Source organism: Canis aureus, chromosome 11 (assembly GCF_053574225.1).
Source record: "Canis aureus isolate CA01 chromosome 11, VMU_Caureus_v.1.0, whole genome shotgun sequence".
Classification (NCBI taxonomy): Eukaryota; Metazoa; Chordata; class Mammalia; order Carnivora; family Canidae; genus Canis; species Canis aureus.
The window spans coordinates 44,808,883-44,826,299 of NC_135621.1; the positions used below are offsets into that span (position 1 = coordinate 44,808,883).

At 47.8% G+C, this 17,417-nt stretch overlaps 1 protein-coding gene across 2 annotated transcripts in view; it reads right to left on the reverse strand.

The window, feature by feature from the left end:
• NPAS2 (neuronal PAS domain protein 2) overlaps positions 1 to 17,188 on the reverse strand; it is a 158,326-nt gene extending 141,138 nt beyond the window's left edge. Inside the window, exon 1 of one of the 2 annotated variants that reach the window (XM_077915017.1) lies at positions 17,107 to 17,188. The gene's annotated coding sequence lies outside the window, so the exon portion shown is untranslated. Of the gene's footprint in view, positions 1 to 16,340; positions 16,600 to 17,106 lie in introns of those variants that run through there. The other variant, XM_077915016.1, reaches the window with a different exon arrangement.
• Positions 17,189 to 17,417: the final 229 nt, after the last annotated feature.

Consider the following 17,417-nt stretch of genomic DNA (forward strand, 5'->3'; position numbering starts at 1 on the left):
GCATGTCAGTCTTATACCCTACACCTTCTACGCCTGTAGAGCCAAAGGGGAATTATGTGGAAATCACTTCATAATCACAGGATCCTCTGCATGGCTGGGAGAAAAGAAACGTGAACTTTTCGGTAGAGTTTATGTATCCCTATGTATGTATCCTTATGTTTATGTATCCTTCTCATTTTCTGAAAATTGGTGCTCTGAGTATGAAATACATGGTTAAGGAGAATCATCCAAATGGTGGCTGCTCTGAGCTCCTGAGTCCCAAACATCCCAGGCAAAAGGCCCTGCAGCCCCTCTAAGCACCAGCTCCCTCCCCTGGCATCCGGCCCTCAGTGGCATCCGGCACATGGGGGTGTGCGGGGCACAGGGGGCACACAAGGCCTGGAATTCCTTAGTTCTAGTATGGGATGTCACCCAGCATCTTCTCATCTTTTAATCCCTCTGAACGATTCACTTACAGGTGAAGTCCTGAGCAGGCTTCCTTCATACATAAGTCCTTTTCAAAACCTCACTTACTTCCCTTATAAAGAGATCCTTCAGTCAGCCTCACAAATATCATCTACTTCCTTAAAGGAAATGGAAACTTTTTTTTTTTAATCAAAAAGAAGTGAAAGTTCATACTGGAGTTTGGAAAGCATTTGAATTTAAGTTATTTTTCTTCTTTTGCTTAAGTGTTAAAAAAATAACAGAAAACACAGGTCAGGGCCATTTCAACAATTCACATATAGCATTCAGCCTACAGAAAATTCAGCATATAGGATAAAATATTCCCAATATGCTGAAAACATTGTTAACTTTTACCTGAGACCTGGGAGTACCCATTGCCTATTTAGATGTGTATTCCTTACCCAACCCCCCAGCCCTCAGAACCAAATCACTGTTTGGCTGTAACCTGATTTTAATATGTGTGTGCAATAGCAGGGAGTCTTTACAGCCAATGATTAAAGCTCGAGCAAAACAGAGACTTTGGACTTTGATCAGAAAATGGATTAAATTCTCAGATGAGGCTGATCAGAAGCGGAAATGCCAGGAGACGCCAACATTCTCCATTTCTTTTAGGAACAGCTTGGGACAGAGTCCTTTCATTAGGAGTGTACTCTTCTATAAAAGGATCCAGCTACAATTTGTAAAAAATTAGCTGTTTATTCATGTTTGGGGGGTCTTTGCTAAAAGAAGGAGCACTGGATGAGGCTGCCTGGAGCTTCCTGGTCCTGCCAATGTCCCTCATGGGCTGTGTCGTCAACCTTGCTCCCTTGTTCCTTGTCACAGAGATGGGACATGGGTTTCTCTGGGCACCGTGATGTGCTCAGCTACATGGCCGGTTTGTCAAACCATGCAGGGTCCGGATGTTGCCTGCTTGCACGGTTATGTACTTTACGCATGTGAATGCTGCAAAAACACGAGGCAGCTCTGTTACTGGCACTCACACCAGACCAACAGCCAGTGACGCTGCCCCATCGGCCCCCACACCCAGACCTCGGGCAAGGTGATGAAAGCCTATGGGGACTTTCTACATGAGCGCTGCCTACAACTCGAAGATGAGGGATGGAAAACAAAGGATTTTCTCTGCTTATGCACAGGAGTAGCTGTATCTCTCTCTCTTCATCCAGAAAGGAGGAAGAGCGACTTTTGCTCCTTGGAAATGGGACGGAAAGGACCCTGGCTTCTAACCTTGATCTTTTTGAACGTAAAATTGCTCCAAGAGTCAGAGAGTCCCATGTGTCTGGGTTTTTACAACCTAGACAGGTGTCCAAGGCCTAGGCTTTCTCTCTTTGGACAGTAGACCTAAGCAGAGGGCACTCCAGTCTCCCTGGCATCTGGGGCTTAACTGTGTGTATGTGTGTGTGTCTGTGTTTCTGCAGGATCAGTCTGGCTATGGAACGTTCTAACCCTCAATCAATGGACGTAGCAGCTGGTCACTAGTGCTGGCCATCCCCCTACGCAGCCCCACAGCACCATCCCAGCCACCCAGGGATGTATTTGCTTTCCTTCTCTTAACTTTTAACACTTTCTCCACAATTTTCTTGGGTATAATTGGCAGGAATATAAACGTTCATGGTAGAAAACCTAACCGTGATAAGGAACAGACCCTGCTTGCTTACTGAGTATCAGGCACAATCTTAGGGGCTTTGCGTGCACTGTCGGTGAATTCTCAGGGCAGCAGCACGAAGCAGCAGGGACCCCTGGCTGACAGCGGAGGACGGGGAGGTCCCAGGTTTCAGCAACTTTCCTAAGCTCCACAGTTCGGAAGGAGTAGAGCAGGAGCTGAACTCCAGGCCCCAATTTGACAGATCAGTCCTTTCATTTATCCATTTTTAAAACTACAATGGAATCAGACTGTCATTTGTCACTTGTCCCCTTGCACTTCTTATAGGCACTAATAATTTTCAGAATATGTTCACCCTCAATTATCTCATTTGATCTTAACACAAATGCCTTTTGGAAGGCGGGTCTCATATTCTCAATTTCCTAGGGGACGCAGAGAGATGAGGTACTTTGTCGTGGCTGAAAGGGGCTAGACCAGGGGTCCCTCGGTCCTGGTGCCACTGGTCTCTCCATCTCAACCCACTGACTATGCAAATTCATCTTCAAGGAAAAGAAGTGAAATCAGTGCATATGATCAGGAAAAGCAAATTTTCAATGTTTATTGTTCCACCTTATAGGAATCATAAAAATAAGCTAAGCCAATGGTGGCCATCTGGGGACTTGAAATACACAGTGTTTGTCCTTTAATTCACAACTACAGTCCTGCTCCTGTTTGTAAAATGATCAGCACCTACATCAAAAGACAGGTAAGGGGAGGCATGGGGAAAGGTGTATGATGACCTCGTGCTGGGAGGCTGAAGACATGTTTCTCTGCCCAGCTCTGCCTCCAGCAAGCCTCAGTTTCCCCTTCTGTGAAATGATGGCTCTGGTGGCCTGACCTCTGAGCTCTCTTCCAGCTCCACAGCATTGACTCTCCTACGGGGGACACATCCTGGGGAGACTCGGCCTAAGAATCAAAGCTGAAGATCTGTCTTTAATCAGATTGGAAGCTAACCCCAAATATTCCCCAGAAGTTTCTTGATAGTTATCAAAAGAGGAAACTGCAAAAGGAAAATGTAAATTTTTTATCTTAAGAATGGCAATCCGTAGTTAGGTATAATAAAAAGAACAGGACTTTGGTAAAATACGGCATTTGACAGCCTTTTAGACAGAATATAAAATAGATCCAATATGGGCCCAAGCTATCAGAATCAATGATCTACTCTGCCTGAATTCAAGTTAATTCAGGCTTCTATGTTGATTAGAAAAAATCTTGGGATATGAGGTTTGCCCTGAACAGTAATAAGTTCTGGAAGGATAGGGACTAGCTGAATGACTCTGGTGTCTGCGAGCATCATAATTTATTAAAATTAGCAATACAAGTGGCACCACCAATAAAACTGCACTAAGGTCCTCAAAGGAACTGTTGGTTTTAATTCTGGCTCCTGAAAAATCTGCCCCAGAACTAAGAGGAGCACCACATTTCACGATTTATAGACCTCCTCTCATATTCTTTCCAAAGTTCTTCCATATTTCCAACCACACTTCTCCCCATCTGAGAAAGTTGGGCAGTACCATTCCTCCCAAACCCTGGCACTACTCCTGTGGCCTGGGGGCACGCTTTCATGCTAGGAGCAAAATGCAAGCCTGAAGAACCAGGAAAACATGCTAATTCTGCGGTGTGCGGACCAGAACAAGAAGGGAATTAACCTGGGACAGCCTATCTGCATAATCAGAATTCAAGTGCCCCTTGAATCATAGTTAATTCCTGCCCATAGAAATTCATGGTCGGCCACAAAAAAACGAGCAATCCCAACCCCATCATCCCCCATCATCGTTGTCCAAGGCACAAATATAAGTCGCCATAGCTGGAAAACTGTCCTGAAATCAGTTCATGTTTAGAACTCTTTGAAACAATATGCAGCCCAGAATAATTAAGAGAGGCATTATTCAAGAATTCTACAGAAAAAAAAAAATAGATGTATTGGGTCAGTGTAACACTCATTCTGAGAAGGTGCTGGATGGCTAATCCTACCTCTTTGGTGTGGGTGTGGTACCAACCTGAGCCATGTGCTAGAACAAATCTGATTTCGTGTGTGTGTGTGTGTGTGTGCCTGTGTCTGCCAGCCACCGGGCAGATCACATCGTCTTGCTGATGTTCATTTGGGGTTCTGCTTCTGTTTCCATCAGAGGTGGGAGCAGCGGGACAAAGACACAAGTGATCTAACAGGGCCCCTCGAGGCTTCACCCCCAAGACAGCCCAGCAGCTCGGCCCACAGAGGCCCCAAGCTGGTGGAGGGAGGGGGGCCACTTGGCACATACCTCCCCAGGGTCAAACCCCGTGATTCAAAACTCTTCAAGACCTTGCCTGCACGTGTTTTCCTTGATGTATACTGAGTGCTGACGTTTACACTTGTGTGTGGAGGGGAAGGAGGTGGGACAACACACTTGAGGTGAACCCTGGCTGACTTCTGGGAGGCTTCTCCAGAAACTAGTCAGCTGCTGGTTTTGTAGGTCTCAGGGGCTGACGACACTCAGGTGAACCAGTATTTCACAAGTGTGGTGCTACGTGGCACCCACCTACCCCGCCCCCCCCACCGCTGACTTCTCTGGTGCTCTCAGCTGAAGAAAGATATATCTGACTATAGAGAAAATGAGGAGAGACGTAAGGAGTGTCCTGATTTAACAGTCCTTATTACAGCTAAAGAAATAATTTTGAAAAGCAGGTTAGCTACTAAAAGACGGCAAGGAACAGAATCATGATTTTGCCCTAAAAACGATTTTCCTGCCAGCTTGCCTCTCTTGCGGCCTTTGACATGCAGCCTCCTCCTCCTGAGGGCTGGGTTAAAAACAGACACCAAATCGGGGCCGCTTTCTCACCCCAGCACGAACCCAGGCCCCGCACAGTAACCTCAGCTCGAGACGGCGCAGAAGCTACAGAAGTCATGTTCAGATGCTCACTCTGCTTTATACACATCCTATCTTCTTGGAAGCGGCGTTTCAGAAAAAGTAAACAAAAACTAGCTGTTCTATTTTTGGTCCTTCTTTAAAGGGCTACATTCATCAAGTTCTTGCTCGGAGTGTCCCCATGCATGTCCCTTAATGTCTCTGAGCCTTGGAATCTTGTACGTAAAATGGGAACCAAAATGCTCCCTCAGGAGGTTGCTGTCGAATCAAATGAGCTAAGGTGCCTGACAGTGCCAGGTGAGTGCAGCCCCTCCTTGACCCCTAGACCTAAAGATGTTTCCTGTGCCCTAATTTATTATGGAAAAATGACAACGGGATGGCCAAGGAGTGATGGCAGTGACAAAGCTAGAGGACAACAGACGTGTGGGGAAGTCCCACCGTGGCCCCTACCCCCACGCATGAGAAGCCCCACCAGAAGCTGTTCAAATACGCAGGCATTTCATTCTTCATCACAGACATGAGTGAGTTCTGTGCTTTCATTCTGTTTATCTGGAAGTCGGATGTCAGTGCCTACAAGAGTGAGTGGGTTCCAGAAGTGAAAGTGGACAGTCTGTGTCCAGCCTTGTGCTTGTTTCTCCCTGTTCCTGGCTGCCCCAGGGCGCTGGCTTCCTTATCTTATTGTGCTCATGTCCAAGAGCAGCTGAGCAGCACACGCAGCGAGATAAGACAATGGTGTATGCGAGGGGGTAGCTGGCCGTTTGGACCACAGTGTTCCCTCCCAGGATTTCTGGGTGGTGAGTGCGCTGGCTGAGGCCAGGGGGAGCCTCATTCTTGCAGAGTGGCTGGATTGCAGCCTGAGAGGCAACATGCTCAGGTCTCAGCAGAGAAAGAAAAGCCCTGAACCTTCGGGAATGGGCCCCAGTCCTGCCTGGCTGCAGGACCTGCGGGTTCTGGGAGTGGGGAGAGGCCCCTTGGCTCTCAGAACCTCTCATTTTCATCTGGAAAACATGAGCCATGCCGTCCCGGGTGATCACTGAGGTCCCATCTTCCTCTGTTCTGGCTACTGTAACAAATTACCACAGACTGAGTGGCTTCAACAACAGACATTTATTTCCCCCAGTTCTGGAGGCTGGAAGTCCAAGAACAGGGTGCCAGCACTGTCAGTTCTCGTGAGGATCTTCCTCCTGGTTGCAGATGGGGGCCTCCTCTTGTGTCCTCACATGGCAGAGACAGGGCTAGCTAGCTCTCCAACCTCTTCCTGTAAGGACACGACTCCCATTCATGAGGACTCCACCCTCATGACCTAATCACCTCCCAAAGGCCCAATCTCCTAATACCATCACATTGGGATTAGGGTTTCAACATATGATTTTTAAGAGGACACAAATATACAGTCCATTGCATGTCCTTTCCTTCTATCGCAAAAGCAACTTATTAACCAGAATCAGGGTGTGTGTGTGTGTGTGTGTGTGTGTGTGTGTATGTGCAATTCAAAGAATAAACTCCTATTTCCACTGAAAGTCGGGTGTTTCTTGCTCCTTAGGGGACTGTGATGTAGGAGCAAAGTGACAGGATCCTTCCAGGGTGGTCAGAGCTGAGCCCTAATTCCGTAGGCCAACCCTCTTTAGAAAAAACAAGAAGTCGTAAGAAATAGCACATTTAAAAAAAAAAAAAAAAAGAAATAGCACATGTCACACTTATCACAGTGAGACGCCCCATATATCCCATAAAATTTCAGAATCCATGGGAATAACTGGAGTCTATTAGATTTAGATTGAATTTTCAGACACAAAAGGTTATCAGGCTACTTTGTTCCCGTAAATGGCAAAAGCTTTTGAAAGCAAAGTGTGCAACCCCAAGCATCGGCCAAGACATTGTAAGGGTTTGGCTTCTATAGTTTGAGTATTTCACTTTTTCCCATGACGTTAGCTTTCAAGAGAATGCTGGGATATATTGTGTCTTCAATTGCTAGCATGCACTTTGTCAGAAAAAAGCAGGTACTTCATTCAAAAAGAAATCACCTTGAGGCTGGCATTTACTGGTGGAAATGGTGGCTGTGTGGGGAGTCTGAGGATGAGCTAGTCCCAGCAGTGAGTGATAAAAATAGTGGCAGTACTTTTCATTGTAAGGGACAGTCTCTCCTCTCAATTTTCACTGCTTAGTATTAATACCTCTCTTTTATAGTTGAAGAGACTCAGTTTTGGGGTGTCTGTGACTTGCCAAGGTCACTTGGCCATGGCGACCATGTCAGGGTGCCAGGGCTTCCTGCTACAGGCCACAAGCTGTCTTCATCAAACCATTTAAAATGCTTGCTGGCACATCACATACTATGATTTAAAGTCAGGTCATAGGGCGACGCTGCCCTACCGGAGGAAGCGGCGGAGTGTTTTTACAGCTATCTCATATAAACAGGCTCCAGTATACACAAGAGCCGCCAAACCCGAGCTGCTAGAAAACACAAATATAGCCCCAAGTAAGTTCATCCTAATGATACCAGCCCCAGCAGCACAAACCGAGAAATGCGACTCCGCGGCCTAACAGAGCAACATACTTAGACACACGGCAAGGCAGAAACAGGAGATCTTGTGCAGGGGGTTAAACGGCTGCCCGTGCGGAGCAGCTAACTCCTGCAAACACAGCACAACTTCACAGAAACTGGGAACACAAAAGGAACCGTTCTTCTTTTAAAAATTTAAGCATGATGTCTCTTTCGTTAGGCACCCCCACTATTTCCCGGGTCTTTGCCAGTAAGGGGCCACCGCAGGTCTCCGGAGCGGGTTAGCTACAACAGTCCCATTGTGTGCTTAGAGAATGCCACTCGCCCGGTCCCCGGGAGATAAAAGAGAGAAGAAACCCACCGGACAGTTGGAAGAGTCTGTGACTCTCCCTGCTGCATAACTCCACATACACCAAACAGCCTGAATCCAAACGCATGTGGCACAAAGTAGAGCCAGGCACCTGGCTGCTGAGCTTGGCTGCTTTCACAGCACATGGATTTGGGGGGGGGGATGGATGGCACCCCCAGAGTTGTGTGGCCACCGCAGCAGGCCCTGGCTGAGGAGGAGCAAGTGCCAGGAAACCTCCCAGGTGAGTGTCTGGAACAGGTTTTTAAAGAACTCGGAGGCCAAGATCACTGAGGAGCAGTCCTCAGGTGGGGAGGCAGACACACGTTGCTCTGAGGCCCTGAGGAGGGAGCCGGGTGTCATCATGTTTCCTTAGACACTGTTGAGGGGGTCACATCTGTTGTGTGGCAGCAGGGAGCAGGTACAGGTTCCTGCATCATCCCTTCCACAGCAGGTTTTGCACACTTATGCGCCTGCCCCCCATGGGGTGCCAGGGATACAGGGGTGCTCACGGACACAGCCTGAGCCTGGGCTTGGCTGTGAGAGTGACACACACATGTGAACAAGGGCAGAGATTCTGGTGTCCATGTCCAAGACCGGACCGACACAGAGTGGCAGCTGGGGCCCTGTCAAGGCATACCCCATGGCTCACTCGAGATCAAGTGGGGGACGCAGGGTGCCAGGAGCTAAGAGTTGGCTCACTTGGCGGGGGTGGTGGTTAATGACAGCAAAGAAGGTGGAAGAACGGGATGTATAAAGTAAGGGAGAGGGCTGTGTTCATCAAGGCCCCGTAGAACTCTAAATCAAGGGGTTCTGTGCTTCCCCAGACACCTCTCCAAAAGTGGCGGTGATGAAAGTAAAGAAGAAAAGTCTACGGGTGGAGGGTTTTTTATGAGCTGTGTCTCTCCCTGCCACCCGCAGACACCGAGTTCCAGCTCCTCTGGTTGGTAAACCTCATGTGTGGGAGTAGGCCGTCAATTCCAGAAGCACTTCTGCGACAAGTGTGACAAGTGCTCCTGTCATCCCAGGACCAGGTGGACTGCAGCCACCTGACCACTCAGGATAGGGAGCTGAGAGTCAGAGGCCGAGAGTGTAAGCGCGTGGGAAAGTCCCAGAAGCAGCTCCCAAACAAGCAGCTTTCTTACCTCAAATGAAACCCGTTTGTCCTGAGCCATAAATCCAAGAGATGATCATCAGCCAAGGGCTACACAGGATTAGAAATAGAAACAAGTTCTCTAACTTGAGAGATCATAAAACCTCTTCAAAACTGCCATGCAAATCTGCTGTGCAGGCATCTCTCCCTCCGACAATCGCTGTGAAGGGGAAGGGAGGAGAAGCCAGAAAAATCAAATCCTCCCTGACCACGAAAGCCTTGGTGAGCTCAGCAGTGATCTCTGTTCTGGATCTTGAGGTGGTCCCGTTCTCGGTAACGTTCCACATGACACGCCTGCCCCCACTCCAACCCCCAGCACACAGCAAAACCGGGGTTTTACAATTCTCCTCAGTTTCATTAGGTCATGATCTTCAGAAAACAGGCATCTTCGGCAACGACTGCACCGCAGGCCGCGTCTTTCATAGACGGCACTAAGGAAAGTGTTGATGTGGCAAAGGCGCAATTTGGATGGGCTCCTCCCTGTCCTCCACCCACCTCCTCAGAAACACTTCTCCAGCCACCCCCCACGGCTGTCAACAGGCAGGCTGAGCATCACTCTGCCATATGTATACCTATCGTGCTATTTCTAAAGAGCTCTTAACTTTGCACAACAGAACAGGGGAAAAGTGAAGCTATATCACTCTGAAATCGAAAAAATACTGGACTTTTCTACCCACTGACAACAAATCTGAATCTCACTGCGATGGGCTATTAGTGAAACTACCCAAAAAGGACTGCAGGCCCACAGAGAGGACTAATGATCAGGCCCCAGACTGGAAATGGAATTATCCCATTCCCAGGGAACTTCTTAGAGATGTTAGATTTTCTTCTCTGAATTAAGGAGAGAAAAAAAAAATGTGATGAAGATCTTTTATGAGTTTCACGTATCCCATTTCCTTTCCTGTCTTCTCTGGCAGGCCTGGAAAATTAGAAAGACTACAACAAACTTACATTTCAGCTATGTGTCAGGCAATGAAAAAATATTTGTTTTTTTTTAAAGATTTGTTTATTTTAGAGAGAGAGAGCATGAGCAAGAGGGGCATAGACAGAGGAAGAGGGAGAGAGAATCTCAAGCAGATCCTGTGCTAAGTGTGGAGCCTGAGCAGGGCTCGATCTCATGACCCTGAGATCACAACCTGAGCTGAAACTAAGAGTTGGACGCTTAACTGACTGAGCTATCCTGGTACCTCTCACAAAATATTTAAGTGATTCCTGTATATTCAGAGACTGAATGTCTGTCAAGGTATAAACCCTACAGATCCCAGAAAGAGTAAAGCTTCTTAGAAATGCTTGGGGCAGCCTGCCATCTGACTGGGTGAGAGGGTTTGGAAGGCCATGTCCTCAGAGTTTTCTTGAAAACAGATCACTGAAGGGGTATGTCTCCTAATACCATTTTCAGGACTCTTTCAAGATGACTCCAAGGTTGATGATGTCTACCCAGTTTTCACAGAGAGCCTCAATTTCAATTATTCTCTCTTGTGTCCTCACAAACCACTGGCACACTCCAGAAATGATTATGAACTATCATGTAGCCATTAAAATTATGTTTACATGGAATGTTTAATGACACAGGGCAATGCCTATGTTTAGAGTAAGGCAAACACAACCAGAATGGAAGAGTACAAATGGTATGACGTCAGGCATGTGAAAACACAGAAGAGATTCAAGAGACTGGTAATTCATGGTGCTGGTTCAGACATGGGTGGGCAGGTGGGAAGGGGCATGGACACTGCGATCAGAGTCATCCATTTGGTGACATCTAGCCAACCAACAGGTGTGCCCCTTTACTCAGGAATTTCCTCCTACTCATGCTTGACTTAGAAAAACTTGGCCTGTACCTGAAAATATATAGACAAGGAAGTTAAGACATAGACTAGAATAGGAAGGAAGTGGAAACAGCACAATAAATGTTTAACAATGGGTTAAATAAATTGTACTTCTGAGTATGACTATGTAGCCTTTAAAAAGAATAAAGTGGCTGTAAGAAATGACACCCCAAAAAAGTCCCATGTAAAATGCATGGAGTAAGTTCTGTTTATAAAAAAACTCTACATATATGGGTATATATATGAGTGCACGGGAAAATGACTAGCAGACTACTCCCTGATGGCTCATCTCCTGAGAAGCGTGGAGAGCTATGGGGTATGTCACTTAGGATGCCTTTGGCTACAACTAACAGAAACCTAACTTGACCTGCTTTAAGTGGTCAGGAAAGTTTCAGGATCTTCCAAACACCCCAAAGCAGAGACTCCTTGTTGCCTAATTCAGAAGGTCAAGAGCACTGTGGGGGCCAATTCTTCACCTTTACATTCTTTGGCAGGTCAGCTGGGACCCGGCCTCGCCTGCTCTGGGGGCTGACTGCTGCCCACGTGCAGGTACTGCACTGCCAGGAGAAGAAGGCTGCCTCCCCCACCTTGCCTCATTTGAAGGGCCCGAGAAGCTTCCCAGTGGCCCACCATCATGCTTTATTGGTCAGGACGAAGTCCATATGCTCACTCTGAGCCATCACTGGTGAGGACAGTTGGCCCGCCATGGTAGCTTTGGCCAATCAGGATTTAGCCCTGAGACAGGTGGGAACCCGGTAGACTCTGGAGCAAAACCAGGTTTCTGCCAGGCACAACCAGGGCACAGGCTGCAAGGGGCATCTTTTTACTAGAGATAGCCTAGATTATTTGATTATTTACAAGATCATGTATATTTTTTTTACAAGATCATATTTTTAAAATATTTGAGAGACAGTGAGCATTCGCTTTGGGGGTGGGGAAGGAGAGGTACTGGGAAGGGGGAGAGGGATGAGCAGACTCCCCACTGAGCAGGAGGCAGATTTGGGGGCTAGATCCCCTGAAATCATGACCTGAGCAGAAGTCAGACACCTAACTGACAGCCAGCCAGGCACTTGAGATTTTTTAGATCTAACATTAAACAGATATGTAATGCATAGAAAAAAGACTAAAAGGAAATACACCTCGAGATTGCAGGTAATCTTTATGTTCTTCATTTTGTTCTATGTTTTCCAATAATTAAATATACTTTTGTAACAGAAAAATAATAGTTTAAAATATATTCTCCTGTTCTCCCATAGTTTGACTTTCAAGGGGCCCAAATACCCTTTGTGAAATTGTGCAGTGCCATTTTTGGTTCAGAAGAGGGAAGAATGAGGCTTCTCAGCTCTGTCACTTGCCTTCCTTTAGGCTTGTGCCTACTGGAAGTCTGGCTAACCCTCAAAGACCCAGGAACAAAATCCTCTATGGCCTTCCACAAGGCAGCAGTCCACAAAGTTGGGTCCCTGGCTCCCACCTCCCACCCTCTGGCCCTGCCGCTGCTCTGACCTCTATTCTGGATGCTTGCTGCCCTCTTTTCTCTCCCTTGTTACCCCTCCACCCCCCCCCCCCAAGGGCTTCCTTGGCTCCAATCTTTCCTCTACTTTTCTTTCCCCCACACATAAAACGCCCATTGGCATTCTCTGACAACTTGGTTTTCAAGGTTTATTTTAGGCAGGGAGGCACGGAGCGGGAATGGTGGCAGTAAAGTCTCCTCTGCAAATAATAAATGGAATTTCATATATATTTCATATATATATATGAAAGTAGAGCAATGTTGGAGTATTTTGTGTCACCCAGATGACCCCTCTGAAGATCAGAGCGATAGAGATCTTCTCAGAGCATCAAGTATAAAACGCCTGCCTGATGATTTCTGACATCCAGCACTAATTTCAGGTAACTCCTGGAAAAGACTCACTAATGGTTCAATCCTTCCTTAAAAGTGCCTTGCCACGGAATGCACCAAGGCCCCTCAGAGAGGAAAGTACTTGCCCTTCCCTCTGAACCATATTTTTAAGGAGTGACTGACTGCACGAACACCAGTTGGTTTTGAACTGTGGAAACTACAGGCTAAGCACCAGGAACAGCCTCAGGTAAATATGCCACTTGAAGGGTTATCACCATGGCTGAACAGAAGCCAGGGCACTGCAGGAGAAGGGTGGAGATGTGCATGCTCTGGATAATTCCGTCTTGCATCTGATTAACTTATGCAGCTGCTCACCCTCCAGCCCCAGCCTGGTTCTCTACTGCGCACCTTGGTTTTGTTGGTGAGCCAAATCGAGTGTCTAATTGGTGAGCTACATGGAAAAATATTTTAGGAACCTCTTCTTTCTCTTGCCTACCAGCCCCCTCTTTCCCATCGACAGTAATAAAAACAATCACTTTTGTTAAGCTTAACATGTGTCCTTTACTGGGAATCCTCCCACCTTGACCAGGTAAGCAGCATTCCCACTATTTTTCTGACCAGGGCACTGAGGCTCAAAGAGATAAAAAAAGTTGCTCCAAGTCACACAGTAGCCGAGCAGGGTGCCAGTTGCTACGTCGGGTCTGTCTGATTTCAATATCCACGTTTTACATTCTGCAAAATCACAAAGCTTTCCATTCAAAGGAGACTAGCTAGAGGTCAAGGTCAGCAATGTGGAAGCCCTACCAGAAAATCTCCTTTCCTGGGCCCTTCTCTGGTCCAGGAACTCATTTTCATACTAGAAAGTCTCTCTCTCTCTCTCTCTCTCTCTCTCTCGTCCGTATCTTGTCCGCTCCTTAAGGGCAGAGAGGATCCATGTTCTTTATTTTCCTATTACCTGGCCCTATCATGTAGTAGGTGCTCAGTAAACAAAGGCTAAACGGAATGAAGTGTATTCCAGAACTTTGCTGGCGTTTCACAGCATCAGGAGCTTGTGAGAAATGCAGAATATTGGCTCCCAACCCAGATGTGCTGAGTAAGCCTGTGCATTTAGGAAGGTCCCCAGGAAATCACACGCACTGTGAAGTTTGAGACACAATCTTTGGCACCTTCACCTTCTTTAATACACTTTTTTTCACACCACCAGAAAGGAGAAGCTAAGCTCTCTCCTTTCTATTCTGCATCATCAGATGGAAACCACACATTGTTTTATGATCCATAGAAGTTCAAGTGATCTTGGAGGCAATTTGCCGAGAAGATGACTTCGCTTACAAGGCCAAGTGGTCGCCAATGTCCAAGAATTCAGCGAGCAAATTCAGTAGTGCCTTAGCTAATGCCTGCATTTAGAAATTCTTTTTAATAAGTGTTCACATTCAGTAAGTCCTTACTTAGTGCTGTAAGGTATTATTCACCATCATCAGATTTAAACTTGAGTTACTCATAGTTAAGTACTCCATTAGCATTCACGAATTTCTAACCTCTGGATAACTCTCATCGACAACTCTGCTCACTTCCTACACTCTTTGTTGAGCATCTATTATGAACAAGGCCTCACAGGGCTGAGATGCGGTGGGGAATATGAACGTGGCAGTCCCTGACCTCCCATTTTTGCTACAAATAGAATGATGATCAGGAACATGCTAATGAAACATTTGTGTAAGCAAATAATGCATCAAATATCATTTCCACTATTTAAATGTGAAACTCAATTAGATGCTTCTATGATGCAGCCAATTAATCCATCGGCGTAAAGCAGCCAAGAATACTGAGTCACTGGGCTATTTTCAACACCTTGTAATTTGACCTCTCTTGGGAAAGAGATGTCACCGCTTACATGGGATCCGCATGGGACAATCAGTGTCCCGATCACAATGGAGAAACTGACTTTTCAAGTGAAGGACAAGATACATAGCAGTAATAACAGTTAAGAAAAAGGACTTTAGCTCTTCAGGTTCTTAAGGTTCAAAAGCAAGACTTCAAAAAAATGAACATATACAGGTGATCATATCAAAAAGATATGCATACAGTGTTATTTTATTTTTATTTATTTTTTTTTTTAAATTTTTTTTTTAAATTTTTATTTATTTATGATAGTCACAGAGAGAGAAAGAGAGAGAGGCAGAGACATAGGCAGAGGGAGAAGCAGGCTCCATGCACCGGGAGCCTGATGTGGGATTCGATCCCGGGTCTCCAGGATCGCGCCCTGGGCCAAAGGCAGGCGCCAAACCGCTGCGCCACCCAGGGATCCCTACAGTGTTATTTTAATCTGAACAAATCACTAATTTGTAACTTGAAACAAGTGGCAGGGTGAAGAGCCAGCTATAAAGACTACCAAGAGTTAAGATAGTTTAAAAAAATACGATAAATTCAACTTAATAATGGCATGCATCACATGATGTGGGTCATTGTTTTTTTTTTTTAACATTTTCATTACTTTTATCATTTTCATTATTAGGCAGCCAGAAATAGTTGACAAAGGACCCAAACTCCTAAAAGAACCAAATGTGCTTAAAAACAATCATTATTTTCTACCCAGAGATGAATTCTTTGTCACCATCTGAACACTCTCATCATATCAGGGAATTTTTTTCATCACACTAATTAATAAAGCCACACTTGGTTCTTTTCTTGGCACGTTAAACTCTTTGGGGGGCAACGTTTTATTAATAACGTATTTCCTCCAGAATGAAGTCCCTTCTCTCACCTCCGCAGGAGTCACTCTGGGGAGTAGTAAGGATATAACCAATTCTGCTGTTGCACACAGTGGGACAGATCAGCAAATAAATAGAAGCATCGATTTCCAAGATGAAAATGGCTAAAAGCAGCACATTTACAATTCTTCTAAGCCACACTCCCGCATCGCTCTGGGAGATGGAAGACAAGTATTGAATGTCTTTATGTTGCACACTTTATTTCTAACTAAGTGTTTAAGAAGAGTTTAAGAAGACTGCTGAGAAATGCCAATACTTCTATGGGTCCTGGCTTAGCTGTGTAATGTAACACAGATTTTAAAAATTTATTTTCTGCTTTTGCAAAAAATAGTGGCCCTAGTCAGAACAACACCTTTAAACGCTATATTTATTTGGGGGCTATTTTAAAATACATTTTGGGATTATTTTTGCTAAGCTTTCTCTTTAAGGAAATCTTTGTGACAGAAAGAAGAAGGGCATCTCTGCTTTCATGCAAGCCATAATCAGTTGTTCAATTCACTGGTCAGGTACTAAGTTAGTCTTAGGACAGAGGCGTGGACAAGGCTACATCTTGCCAGGAACTGCTTTTGAGCCAATCATCTGGAAAGTCCAAACAGGGAAAACCCTCCTATTAAGGAAAAGAAGGTTTGGTTTCTAAATGATCACAAATGACCAGTTCCTCTCTGCTGATTACGTTAACAGCTACTCAATATTTTACCTGTAAAGAAACAGGCCAACCAATTTAATGAATTTGGGGTACTATACCAAAGCAGCAGGTACTGAAGACAAACACGTAGAGCTCTCCCCTCTTGGACCCCTTCTGAACACCTGTTGAATCCCAGGGCTCTAAACTTTTTGAACTAAAGCCTCCCGGATACAATCATGGTAGTTTTTAGACTTTCTGGAAGTGTGTGTGTATTTTTAAGGTTTCCATCTTGCTTAATCTCCAAAGCTGGTTACTAATTATTTATGAATCACAGGGCTGAAAACAAACTTTCTTACCTTGAGCAGTCAAGGAGCGGCAGGCAGAGGAGCGGGGTTTTTAATTTAGCTCCCTGGCACCTGTCCCCGCTCCCCCTGCTGAAGGACCCCGCGCAGCTCCACGGAGAGGTCAAAGGTAGGGCTCCTCGGCGGCCCCGGGGAGGGGGCACGCCTCCTATCAAAACAGCGCGCTGGCATCCAAGCTGGGGAGCGGCGGCGAGGCGAAGCGAGGAGCCGGGCTACGCGTTCTCCAAACGTGCAGGGGGCAGGCTGGGTTCCCGGTCGGGCCCGGAGCCGAATCCGACCCAGGGACCCGGGGGATCGCGGGCCCGGGGCGCGCACGCCGCACTCTCCGGGGCTTCCCCGCTCCCCCTCTTCGAGGGGGCGAGCGGTGGGGCTCGGGGGGGGGGGGGGGCACGGGCGGCCCTCCAGGCTGCTACCTCGGCTTGGCCTCTATCCACCCCGACGGCACCCTCTGAGCTCCCCCAAAGGCTGAGGTTCGGGGTGCCTCGTCCTCCGCTGCCTACGGCGCGACGCACACGGAGCACACCAGCCCGGCCGCCCCTGCAGTCCTGCCGGCCGCGGCGTCCCGGGCGGCGGGCCCCGGGGGGCGGGGGGACCCCATCCCGCGCCCCCGACCCCCGCGCCGCGCAGCCCCGCGCCTGAGCGCCCCCCCCCCGCGGCCCCGCGCGTCCGCCGCGCCGGCTGGCAGGTGACCGGGTCCCGCGAACCCGCGCGCGCGGACTCCCGCCGCGGGCCCCCCGCGTCCCCGGGCGCGGCCCCTTACCTCGGAGCTGGCCGGGGCGACCCCGCGGGGCCGGGCGCGGACTGGGCCGGGGAGACGCGCCTCCCGCCGCCGCCGCCGCCGCCGCCGCCGCTGGGAGCCGAGGCGGCGAGCGGGCGCGGCGAGCTCCTCCCGGGCGGCGGCGGGAGGCGCTGCCCTCGCTGCCGCCGCCGCCGCCGCCGCCGCCGCCACCGCGGCCCCGGGTCTCGGAGCTGCGCGGCCGCTGCTGCCCGGCCGCCGGCGCGCGGGTCCCTCGGCTCCTGCGGGAGGCCGGCTGCTCGCGCGGCAAACTCTTCCGCACGCAGAGCCGGTGG